Source organism: Drosophila simulans, chromosome 3R (genome assembly GCF_016746395.2).
Source record: "Drosophila simulans strain w501 chromosome 3R, Prin_Dsim_3.1, whole genome shotgun sequence".
Taxonomy (NCBI): domain Eukaryota; kingdom Metazoa; phylum Arthropoda; class Insecta; order Diptera; family Drosophilidae; genus Drosophila; species Drosophila simulans.
In genome coordinates, this window is record NC_052523.2 from 21,647,805 (window position 1) to 21,660,150 (window position 12,346).

A 12,346-nucleotide genomic window follows, 5' to 3' on the forward strand; every position below is an offset into this window, starting at 1 on the left:
TATGTGGAGTAGCGAGCAGGGAAAACTTGCATGAAGGCTGAAAAGCAAATCTGTTGACGTTTTGCAAAACGATGTGTTGCTCTTTCGGCTTCTTCTGATTCCTCGTCTCGGGAAAACTGCAGGCTGGGCAATTTTCTTGCTATTATGCAAACACAAGCGGAGCAGCAACAGCCGGATACCGGATACGCCCCTCCACCCAAGGGACAAACTAACCTAACCGGCAGTTAAATGTTTTCATTTTCATGCTTCTTCGCCAAAATGTTTATGGCGCCCAAGCATCGGGCAAACACTGAATTTATTTAATTAAAATGTGTGTATATGTGACGTGCACTCTGCCTAGATTCTAGAATCTAATTGAATTGCCAGCAGTATGTCTAGCAGTGTGTGTGTGTGTGTTTGTTTGTAAACTGTCGGAGTGAATAGACTAATATGCAGCAGAAAGAGAGGGAGAAAGGGTTTTTCCAGCCGAGCGACACAAGTGTCAGGTGCCCTTTGGCTATATGCCATCCAAAATGCAAATTTTGAAAACATTTTTTCAACTTTGAGGCCGCCTCTCCATTCCTTTTAATTAAAAAGTTTTTGTTTTCCTGTCGGATGGATCATCACGATGTGAAATCTGCATGATTACCAAAGCTGAATGCATTTTTAACCATATGCAAAGCAATTTCAATTCGGTTTTGTTAGATACTCCGACGTGTTAGCTGCCAATCAAAGTGGGAGCCGTCATTGTTTTTTGAGTGCAGGAAAAACCTATGTGGTCATTAAAATGCAGGCGATGGCAAAATAATGCATTTCAATGACAATGACAACACCAATTACAAAAACATGGCATGTCACTTAATTTGTATGCGTTGAGTGCAATTTTCACTAGTCAAATTTCAATTGACAGACAGTTGCTGTCAGCTATGGAGAATTAATGAAAATCACTAGGATTCTTGCACTTTCATAACTTGAGCAAACTGGGAAAAGATTATTATTAAATACAGTTCGTATTATTTAATATATGCTAGCTTTTATAACTTAAAATAAATGTTTTCATATTCAGAAAAAGTCATAAAATTCTAATAAAAAAAAAAAAAACGACTGACAGAACAGAAAAAGTGCATCAGCAATTCCATTTTCTGTTTTACCTCCGACATTTCTAATTCCTCTGCATAGCATCCTAGCAGAGGAAACAAACGCTCACATGCCCATCAAGTTTCTGTTTTGTCTGCAGCACATTCACTCAAACCAACTTCGTGATGAGGGGGAAAACTATTTAAATATAAAAAATCCCGAGCATACTTTAAGGCTCAGCGCAGAACTTTTTGTTACGACGCACAAGTCAGACAGGAGATTTAGCTATAGAAACTCGGGGATACTCAGGGCCAGGGACGTTTAAAGAAACAAAGAATTTCAATTTAAGCTTCGTGCATTGTCTGGCTCGCTCTGTGCTGCTCTTTCATCCTCATTTCCTGTCTCTTTCGCTACTGTAAGCCATTGTTGGATGTATTTAGGTGTTGCAGGCACGTATGCAGCAATACCCTGCACACACACACACATACATATGTACAACATGCTGCACACGTACAGCTGCAGTCAAAATTTTAGTGGCTGGTTTTGAAAAATTGAACAGATGTACACGATTTTTGTAGGTTTAGTGAGATGAAAAAACATTCACTTGGTTTTAAAATCACTTGAAGAACTACAAAGCTTTATTTTATGTGCTTAAATAAAGAGAAGCATAAAAGTTTATGTAAGTTACAATCGCATTCTCTACTCTACCTAGCTTGTTCACGCTTTAATGGAACTAAAAAAGAACATAGTTTGGGTCAAAACAAATTTCCAGCTAAATTCCTGCAGATTAATGCTGAGACCTGCATCCAAAAACAAATAACAGTCTTTGAAATAGATACCAGCAAGAGAAAAAACAAGTGGGAAGGATTGTTTTAGGGCTTAATTGTATTTTTATTCAACTTGCGACGAACCTATATGTTAACTCAACTACTCCTACTCTTATCTAATGTCCTTTACTCACGCCTAGCGAGCATATATTTCCCATGGTATCCCCACTGATAAGAGCGGAAATGAGCCAGAGAAGCAAAAACAAAACGAATAATGAGCCACATTAATTGCGCTGTGACTTCCTCATTACGTGCAGGGCATGGGAAATTCTTCTTTTTTCAACTCCAGCATTAAAACGATGCAGATCTTGAGAAATTTACACAGCCCATTTAGTTGGGCTGGAAAAAAATGAGCATCCTGATGGTCACTTTGATTGATAAAAATCTCTTCATTCGCAAAATGTTCTCGCACAAAAACGTGAGTAGAAGACAGGATACAGATGTGACTCGTTGAGGTTTATCTAATGCCTGTTTTATGATGATTGTTGCATGCTAAATGCAAGGTGTCCATTATGGTCTTTAGTTCTATAAAATATATCTTACATATTGTTATTATGTGTACTTTATATGCGATATGTTTGTAGATCCTGATAATAGTATATAGTAAGCATGTTAAATTCGATATTAATTATACCTTAAAAAGCACCATGTATATATTCCTCATACAGACTGCTTCGTGCTGACAGACACATGAGCGGAAAAAATTAAGTTCAATGAAATTAGGTCAACCTCCGTTTTGCAGTCCAAACCCAGCAGGCTCCATCCCCCAACCCCCTCTGCCACGCACCGTCTACGATGGTGTGATAAAGGTAAATGTAAAAATATGACTAAAGATAAGCATAAATCAGGGCATAAAGCAATTACGCAAAGGCGTGGGCAAGGGAACTGCAGGGGGGCAGGCAGATGGATAGATGTTAAGCGAAAAATTAAGGGAAATGGCTAGGGAAAGCAGCTAGCTATGTTGCCTGGCAAAGGCAAAGTGCTAAGCGCAAAACAGTAATGAGTCTACTAAGCATTATGATTGATAAATGACGGAGCAAACGAGGACAAAGGAAGGAAAACAAATCGGACCTGAGAAACACAAGAAAGGTAGATGGTTTTTCAGGTACTCTATAAGTAGTTTCTACTTGAAGCATTATGAAAGTATCAAAAGAATATCTTTTCAGTGGCTCTTTATTGTAAGACACTATAAACTTTAATTGTAATAACCTTTTTAAGATGTTACTTACTTACTCTTTTGTACAAAAAGTTATAATACCCCATGGCAGGGCAAAAAGATACAAAGAGACAGGGACAAGTTAGTGCAACTTAGGTTGCCAGCAAAATGGTGACAAATTCACGCAGCGAGACAGACAGACAGACAGACTAGAAGACCCAGAGTTGGTTGTTTTGGAGGGATGGGGTGGCGAAGGAAGTTAAGTAGGAAAGGCGGATGAGGCAACTAAATGTGCATGTTAAGGTTAGATAAGAGACACCCACGCAGACAGTTACCAGGATATTGTGAGTACTTTCCTGCTTTCATTTTTTTCATTTACTCTTGCACCTCCACCCGCTTTTGTTTGCCAGCCACCAGGCAGAAGTCACTTCCAGTCGGCACACTAATGAGTAACTTATTCAATTATTTATTATTTTTTCTCCGCCAGAGCGGAAAATAATTTGCTTTTGCCCAGGCTAATTGGCGGAAGAAGAGGAAGTGCATTGGCCACGAGTAAAACTTGATAAAATGTCAGGGCGTGGTAATAAATAAATTATTTCAACTGTGTAATGTATGCAGCAAGCAGGAGGACAGCTAATTGAGTGCAAAATTTGTGGGTTAATTGGTTTGAAAGTTGCACGCAATTTATTTTCACTCTCCATGGAACGAAGCGAAGATGATTTCTGGCCCGAATGGGAATGTCAAAGAGTCCGCCCCACTGGGCTCAGGAGATTCCCACTACTCAACACAATATTTCCCAGCTTGTGATGAGGCCAAGGCTGGATGGGTAATGAAGCCAATCTATAATTCAAGAGTCCTCAAAAGTGGGAGGATGCGGTGTGGTTTTGTTGGATCTGGAACTACAGACGGGGGTGGGGTAAAGTATGTGTCAGATATCTGAGGGCTGATAGTGAAGTACTTTGGCCACACCACAAAGTGTTGAAATTTGGTTTCCTGGCTGCTAATGGAATTTCATTTTCGAAATGAAAGACGTGTCAAACACTTAGGTGCTACCTAAAATGGAGCCTAACAGCCCAAGTTTAGTAGAAATCTGAGCAAACATTTACTCATCACATTGCATATTTCAATTATATCAATTGTTTCGAAGACTACATTTAGTTATAATGAAATATCCCACGGGACAGTAAGTTTTCATTTCTCACTAATAAATCTATCTTAATTTCACATCAATTTGTTATACAACCATGACAAAGAGCTGCTTTCAATTATTTTCTAAATTTATAATTTAGACTGAGGAAAATCTGAAATTCAGCTGCACTCTCACAACGATATTTCACATCGTGTTGATTTACTTTTATAGCTTTTTTATATGTATCATACGGCAAAATAAATAAGAGGAAACAAAACCTGACCATAAATTGGACAAGCAGAAAAATGTGGAAACTTCGTTTGGCAATGGCAATGGCGATGACGGTGACGTTGATGCGGAACTGACGAGGAGCAGAGTGCGCAATTTGTTAATGGAAATTCAATTGAATTGAAAAACTAAATAAATACCAATGCACAGGTAAATAAATAAAACCAGCCCCCAGCGAAAACATGAAATAAATAATGAACAGGAATTTTTCGCGCCATCGGCACTTTTTGCTTTATTTTTTCCACCTTTCAGTCTTATTTACTCGATTTTTTCGCCATCCTTGTATAGGGACAATTTCACACATCTGTTCCTCAATTGGACTGAAGAAAAATAGAAAAAGTGCTCACTTTTTATAGGACTTTCGACACAAGGTATGCTGCAATGTAGTTAACCGTGTGATCACCCATTCATGCCGGGTTTAAATTTAATTGGTTTCCCTTTCCAGTCACAACTATTATCAGAATTATGCTTTTTTATTCGAACAACAGTTTAAGTTACATACGGAAAGAAATTACGCAGTTTTTCCCCCCAGATGAACTCGATCTTTCCTCAAATTGCTTTCCGCCTCGTTTTTATAACCCTTTCAACTCTGTAGATTTATGTTCCATTTTAGGTGGCGCCACCTGGCGTCGCCTACCTCCGGCAATAAAATATATATACCAATGCTACTATATATAAAGGCGAACAATAAAAACACAACTTCATACACGACATAAATCAACCGGGCAGTTCAAGCATGGCTGAAATATAACTCAGCCGAGAAGTTAAATACAAACCGCCACCCACTGACAGCAAAAAATGGCAAAGGGCGTGGTCAATTAGAGTAAAAGTTGGGTGTAAGTAATGCCCAGATTGTGGGATAATAAGGGGTTCACACTGCGATTTATGTAACCAAAGGAAATAAATCGTTTCGGAGATATGTGCTTTTTATATTTTGTGAAATAAATTGAGACATCTCACCTACTGTTTACTATTTTCCTTTTTAAAAATATTTTGCTTTGACTTTTATAACGCCTTAAACCAACACCCAACTAATAATGCTGACCACAAGAAAACCAGCACAAATAACCTCAATTTGTGGCAGGCACTCAAAGTTCTTTAAAAAAAAAATAAAAAGAAGTATAAGTTGTGTTTTGTAGATTTTGCATTATTCTTAACTTTGACTTAAATACACTAACTAGCTTTATATTTATGTTACTTTTTCATTTTTCTGCAAATATTGAATCTTAAAAAGATTATCCAGACATAAGATACTTGCATCCAACTTATTCCTTTAGCACATATACCCTTTGCAACACTTTTTTCGAAGATGTGGTCGTGCATCATTGACTTCACTTGGCCAAGCGCCATTTTGTATTTCATTTTATTTAGTTTGTCATTTAAACCGCATATTCCCCACGTCCAACACATGTACATACATACATCTATATGGAAGGAGTCCCAGTACAATACTATATATTATTTATTTGCCCAAGCCACACACATTTGAACTATGAAATAACCACGGGAATGTTTGCCATTTCGTGGTCAATATACGGCATGACCCACATGAAGCGATTGCAAGGATGTGGATGTGGCAGCGGAAGGCAAAGGATTGGCCGGGACTGGTCAGGTGTGGTCGAGTTGTTTGGGCCATGTTTATTTATGTGACTGGGTGTGTGCTCTGTGTCTGACAGCAGCTCAAGCCTGTTCAATTAGTTGGGCGAAAGGCTGTTGGGGGCCAATCACAAGGACACTTGCATTGTGTGGTCTTAACTTCAGAGCTCGGCCGCTCTCAATGCCTGCACATCCCTGCACATCGAATCAAACATCCAATCAATCCCGATTAATTATTCAATTTCGGTACTTTTCAAAAAGAACCCACAAAAAGCGCAACAGCTGACAGCAAGATAAGTCACAAACTTGTGGTTCCATGTTCATTTTTCCCGGTTTTTGTTTAAACAAAAAATAAATGGTAACCGAAATAAGCATAGATACAGGACACAGGCACAAATCACAAAACTGAAACAAATTTCGACTGTGAGCTTTGTAATATAAATCAATCATACGACATGTGTGACACATCAAGCAGAAAGCAAATAGAACCAAATATTTGTCTATGCCGAATTTTCGAAAGGGAAAATAAAGAATTTTGCATTGATGCCTTTTACTAAAAGCATAAAAAATAACAAATAAAATTAGGTGATGGTTTTTAATATCTACGAAGTTGTTTTAAATTAAAAATATTTTCTCAAAACTACACCAGATATTCTTTATTTTACTACATTGTTCTTTGTTTCTATGAAGAAAGGCGAATAGTTATTAAAAACATTAGGTTTTATTTCTTGATAACCATTTTAAAACCAATCCTTTTTAGCTTGTCTTTAATACTTTCCTTTGTCATGTAGATACCGTGGAAATGGCAAAACTATCTCTGAGCTAAAAAGCCTTTTTGACTGTGTCGACTGACTGTCTCGCCGCCTGACAAACTGCAATGCGATTGCCAGCTCAGCAGATGCGTCCAGTGCAAACACACTCAAACACACACATACACACATGCAATAGCATATAGGACCAACCGCTCCCCCAAAAATAAACCACCCCCTCACCCTTGCTGACAACCCACTCAAGCCATTCTGTTTCGCTGCTCGGTTCTATTTGCAAGGAAAACATTTATGTAAAGTTTATATTATTAGAATGGCATACTAGAGAGCATTGTGTATGCCGTCTCTGCGTCTTTATAACTGCACTTGTGTGTCTGTGTTTGTTTTATAACGACTACCGAATGACATTTGCCAATATGTTTTGAAGAAAATGGAGAAGGACGGATATTGGGGTAAAAAAGCTGAAGATCGTTAGACGACTGCTTCCATCAATTTGTATGTGTTTTTCGTGTGTGTGTCTCCTTTTGCGGGCGATTGAATTGGCATTTTAGTTGGGGCAGCTTTCTGCAGCTACGAGGTCCTTTTGCAGGACCAACAAACTCATCGGCATTTGCCAATTTGTGTGTCTAGCAGTCACTTTTTCACTGTATCTGCTCTAGGCCCTTTTCTTTGATTGCTTCAACAGGAGTTTCAGTGCTGACTTGGTTATGCATGGGATTGCAACCAATAAGTTATACCTTGATTGCTTTTCCCATAACTTTTGCTTTTCCAGCGTAAAGTTGTGGACAAGAAAAACACAGTTGGCAAATGTGTTTCACCAGACATTTATAAAAGAGCATTACGCAATATAACAAATAAAGTTGACTTTGCAACATTTATTTTTAATTAAAATATTTTCAAAAGATTTATAAAAAGGGAAATGAAAGGTTCATATTTCTAATATTTGCAGGTACACAAACATTGCATTTCCCCTAGTTTTTCCGCCTCAAATATCACAGGTTTTCCACCGCTGCCATCTTTATTCATCAGGTCACATCGCCATCCAGAAAATCTCTTTTGGGCTCATTTCCATTTACGTGATATCCCGAAATCTCCATTCACAGGCGAAGCCCAACGGAACTATCTACAAAATTATTACCATTCAGCCATCCTGGCCGGATTTCCATAACAAACATCAACCTGGGATAGTTGTAGCCATTTTATTTGCTTGTATTTTATTTTTGGTTTGGGGCTCGTTGGCATGTCCATGCTCTGGAAAATATATATTGATATGGCCGAAAACAGAGCACTAGTTTACAGGATGCATAACCCAAAAAAGGGCCGCGCACACTCCTCCTCCCCTTTGTTAATGGTAACAAATCCCCGTTTGTCGGGCACTGGTAAAAGCCAGGACTAACGTTACCTGACTTTGGTTTTCGGTTTGTTTTGGGCCGGGTCAGGCGAAATATGTGGCCAATTATAGCAAAAGCAGACGTTTTTATGTTACAGTCCCCCCTCGCCCATTCCTTTTGCTCTTCGGTTACAACTAATTTATGACTTCGGGCTAAGAGCTAGGATTTTCCGGTTTCTCTTTCCTATTTTTTATTTTTGTAAACTTTTTTTGCAACCTTATTTCTAATCATTGGCCATAATTCAGTGGCTGTACTTGGGGCTATGTAATGTTAGTTTAATGCTTTTTAAAACTGCCACAAGCACATATATTACGCATACGCAGGGTAGTACGAAACAAGCAATCGATTGAATTTACGTTTCTCGTAAAAATGCGTTGCTTTATAGGTTGATCACACTATGATTTTATTTCTGACCAAGATTGACCGAGCTCAAGGAAACTCTTAGACATTTCGTGACTTTAAATCAACATTTATTTTGAATGGATTTGTTGTGTACACAATTCCATTTCAAAATCCATTTCATTATGCAAAGTATCATCGCTTATTGTTCCGTTGCCGGAACTTTGTTTACATTTGCCATCATTTTCTGGTGGCATAACAAAAATAATTTTTGCTCTACAGCCATCGTAGCAGCTCATCAAAGATAGTTGAACAAGGCATTTATGCAAGCCAAAAATGTTCATCATTGCTTTCGGCAAGCTTAAAACACAAATCTAATTCTCCACAATTTTCTTGCTTTTTTCTTCATGGTCTTTTTACAAATATTTGCCTTCAATGTTGAATGAGTAGAAATTTGGCAGCGGCGAGAACAAGAAAATATATTTTGACATTTTCCACTGTCCTTTTTCACTTTATTTCCTTTTATATATTTTTCTTTTACTATTCCTTCGTTTGATATCGGCACTTTGGATTATTTTTGTTTAATTAAATTGTTTTCTTACAATTACACATTTTTATAACGTCGCTGCAAACTCATAGCAATGTTTATAAAAATGTTAATTTAAATTTAAGCTATTGTCCGGTGTCGGTGTTGTCTGTGGTAACAGGTATCCGGTAGTCGAGGAACTTGACTATTGAGTTCTTTCTTGTTTTAATATACTTTCATTCTTTTTTAGCCTGTCATAGGCACTCGCACTTGACTGTGATAAAATCATTTATCATTTGTCATCGTTTTGGCTTTTGTTTTCTTGATTTTCTTTCGGGCCGTCTTTTCCGCCCCAGTGCCACAGCCTGTCTGTCCTAAGCAAATAACTTTTCGATGGCATTGACTAAAAAGTTATTCATTCATTTCAGCCCAGACGTTTTGGCCCAAATGGGGCCACTCTTAAGCATAAATTAAGACTTACGTTAGATGAGGCCAAGGGGTGGCTAAAACGAAAAGTCCAGGATAGCACTTCACACCGACTTCAGACTAGAAAATGATACAGAAAAGGAAATTTGTATATGAGAAAAAGTTTGAGCATTAACTGTGGGCAATTTGAGTGAGAGATGGGGAAAGAAAAGGCAGACTCAATTAGTTTTACTTGTGGAAAGGCATACATTCGTACCCCAAGTCGAGCATTGGGAAAATTCTTTAAAATGTAATAAGTCAGATATATTTAGCTGGAAATGAACGCTAACATTAGCTGTTTAAACACTCGGATATTTTTTATTGCCGCAAGTATAGTGTCAAATTACACCCGGGTGCCTAGACACCCAATGTTTAGCGGGTGCACTCAGAGTGCGAGTGGCTTGCTGCAGTTCTCTGGTTTGCACATCATTTTATGTGAACATTATGTTGCCTACTTTTCTACTTGTTCATCGCCAGGTTGCATAAAACTTTCTGAGCGGGAAAAAGTTTCAGGGTAATGCACAAAACTTTAAAGGTGAAATCAACCCAACCAAAAATGACGCACAGTTCATGGAAAAAAAACAAACTCAAAAAGTCCACTGCAATCGATAAAAACTGAACTGCAGCTCTTTCATGTAGATTGGAATGGTGTCGATGGAAGTCAAGTCCACACGGAGACAAGACGTGACAGCTGAAATCGAAAGCCAAAAGCAAATCAAATACCAGAGTTGCAGTTTTCACTCTCTCTTCGCCATCCTTTGTCAATATCTGGGGGAAACTCTGCTCCGTTGGCCGGATTTTTCACACCCAATAAGCTGACAGGCGCTTAGAATTTAAATGCCAAACATCAACAACAACAACATTTGCTGCAAAGAAAATCTACTTTAAAAACAAGTCACTAAAGTCAGTGTATTAGGTAGAGGTTTTTATGCTCCAAACCAAATAACTAAAAACGAAAAAAGGGTATACAAAAATTATATATAAACTTTCTATGTAGAAATTAACGTACATATTTAGATATATTTTCCTAAATAACATTTTAACATTTTGGCCCATGGGGTTGGCCAAAAGCAGCAACAAATAATTTAGAAACAAAGCTAGAAAGGACATTCAGGCGAACACTAGCACATAATTCTCTTGTACCATAAAAATAATGTAGTACATCCTAAAAGACACATGAATATTTATCAAATAAATTATAAATCCTTTAAAATTCTTAGTTATTTAATTTTTTTTTCATTTGACTTTGTTTTATAGCTATCCTAAAGCTGACAGCACTGAGCACCCATTAACCCCAAACCCTCTTTTCTACTTTGGCGCATTGTTGACTTTGCCGTCTTGGCCGCTGGTGTAACTTTATCAGTGTGTGTCGGTGTATGTGTAGGTGTATGTGTGTCAAGTGGTCGGCCCCTTTCGCCACTTTCTTCACCTGGTGGAAGCCATCCATTCATTTGGCTCTTCCTGCAGCAGGTCAGAGGCAAATCGTTGAAGCTGTCTCTGTGCGTGGTTAAGTCCTTGTCGATGGGCTTAAATAAACAGAGAAAGGATAGCGAAGGATGGCAGGATAGAGGCAGATGACACAGGCACAAACTAAAGCAAAAGTAGAGATGCGTTTAGCTGCCGTCTTTGGAATATGATTAAATTACTGCTCATTGCTGGCTGTACTAATTAGTTTGAAAGGCTTTGCACACTCCATCTTTCTTGTGTCTACACTGATTTTCCGATCCATAATGAGAAATGTAAATTGAATACGTAATGCGCACCCATGAGTGATTACATTTCGGAGTGTAGCTAGTAAGTTGCAAACACTCATTTACTTACACTCAGTTTGCACAGATAATAAACATTTTAAAACAAAGCCAGGTTAATACAGATTTATGTATCTTTACTTAAGTCACCTTCTAGAAAAATCAATAGCTAAACAGCAACTCGTGACCTTTATCCCATATAAAATATAAGTTTGGATACCTTTATCAAAAATTTGGCTCACGTGATTCGCTTGCCATAAATCATTTGGGTTTTCCCCTTGTTTCGCATTGCACTTAGCGCATTAACATCATGCACATGATGTCGGATAAAAAACGTGGACGCAAAACCCAGAAAAGTAACCCAACAATGATGACATGAGAAGACAGGTAACGTAATCTAATAAATGTGACAGTCAGTTTATATGGCAGAATGTGCAAAAAACAATAAATCTCCATTAGGTTGAGCTGGCTTTCATTAACGGATTTTACGAAAATAAACAGGATGTGCGGTAGTGTATATCGGTAAACATATATGTGCATACACACGAATCCTGACACTAATACAGTTCTGGTTGCATGCTTGTGGGTGTATTTGCTTCATGCACCTGTCATAAAAATATTTGCGCAAAATATTTTAAGCCGCATTTTGACAAAGGACTTGCCCCAAACAACTAGATTCACTCCCGTCAGCAAGGATCTCCACGCTCAACGCAAATATGACAGGGATTTGTTATCGGCATAGGCGGTTGGATGGTATGTGTGGCTTTAGTTTGCCTGGATATTTCCTATATTTTTCACCTATGTCATTGTATAAACAAATACCGGGGCTAAACGGATTATAGTGCAAAGTGTTCACAGGAAGCGAATTGGAATTTTTGCGGTCTACGTTCACCGGTTTGATTGTGTTTCTTTTTTCGAGAATTTTTGGATGAGAGACAGTAGATAATAATGCATATATAAGTGCAAACTAATTGCAGTCTGCGGTTGAAAATAATTTTAAGGGTTATTAGATTACAGCATGGATTTCGTATATATTATTAAAACCAATTAAATGCACG

At 38.0% G+C, this 12,346-nt stretch overlaps 1 protein-coding gene across 5 annotated transcripts in view; it reads right to left on the bottom strand.

The window, feature by feature from the left end:
• Window positions 1-12,346, bottom strand: part of LOC6729613 (furin-like protease 1) — a 126,491-nt gene that overhangs the window by 75,156 nt on the left and 38,989 nt on the right. For 4 of the 5 annotated variants that reach the window (XM_016174716.3, XM_016174717.3, XM_016174715.3 and 1 more), the window contains one exon: window positions 9,557-9,621. The exons of the other annotated variant lie outside the window; for it this stretch is intronic. The gene's annotated coding sequence lies outside the window, so the exon portion shown is untranslated. The remainder of the gene's footprint in view (window positions 1-9,556; window positions 9,622-12,346) is intronic. 5 annotated transcript variants of the gene reach the window in all.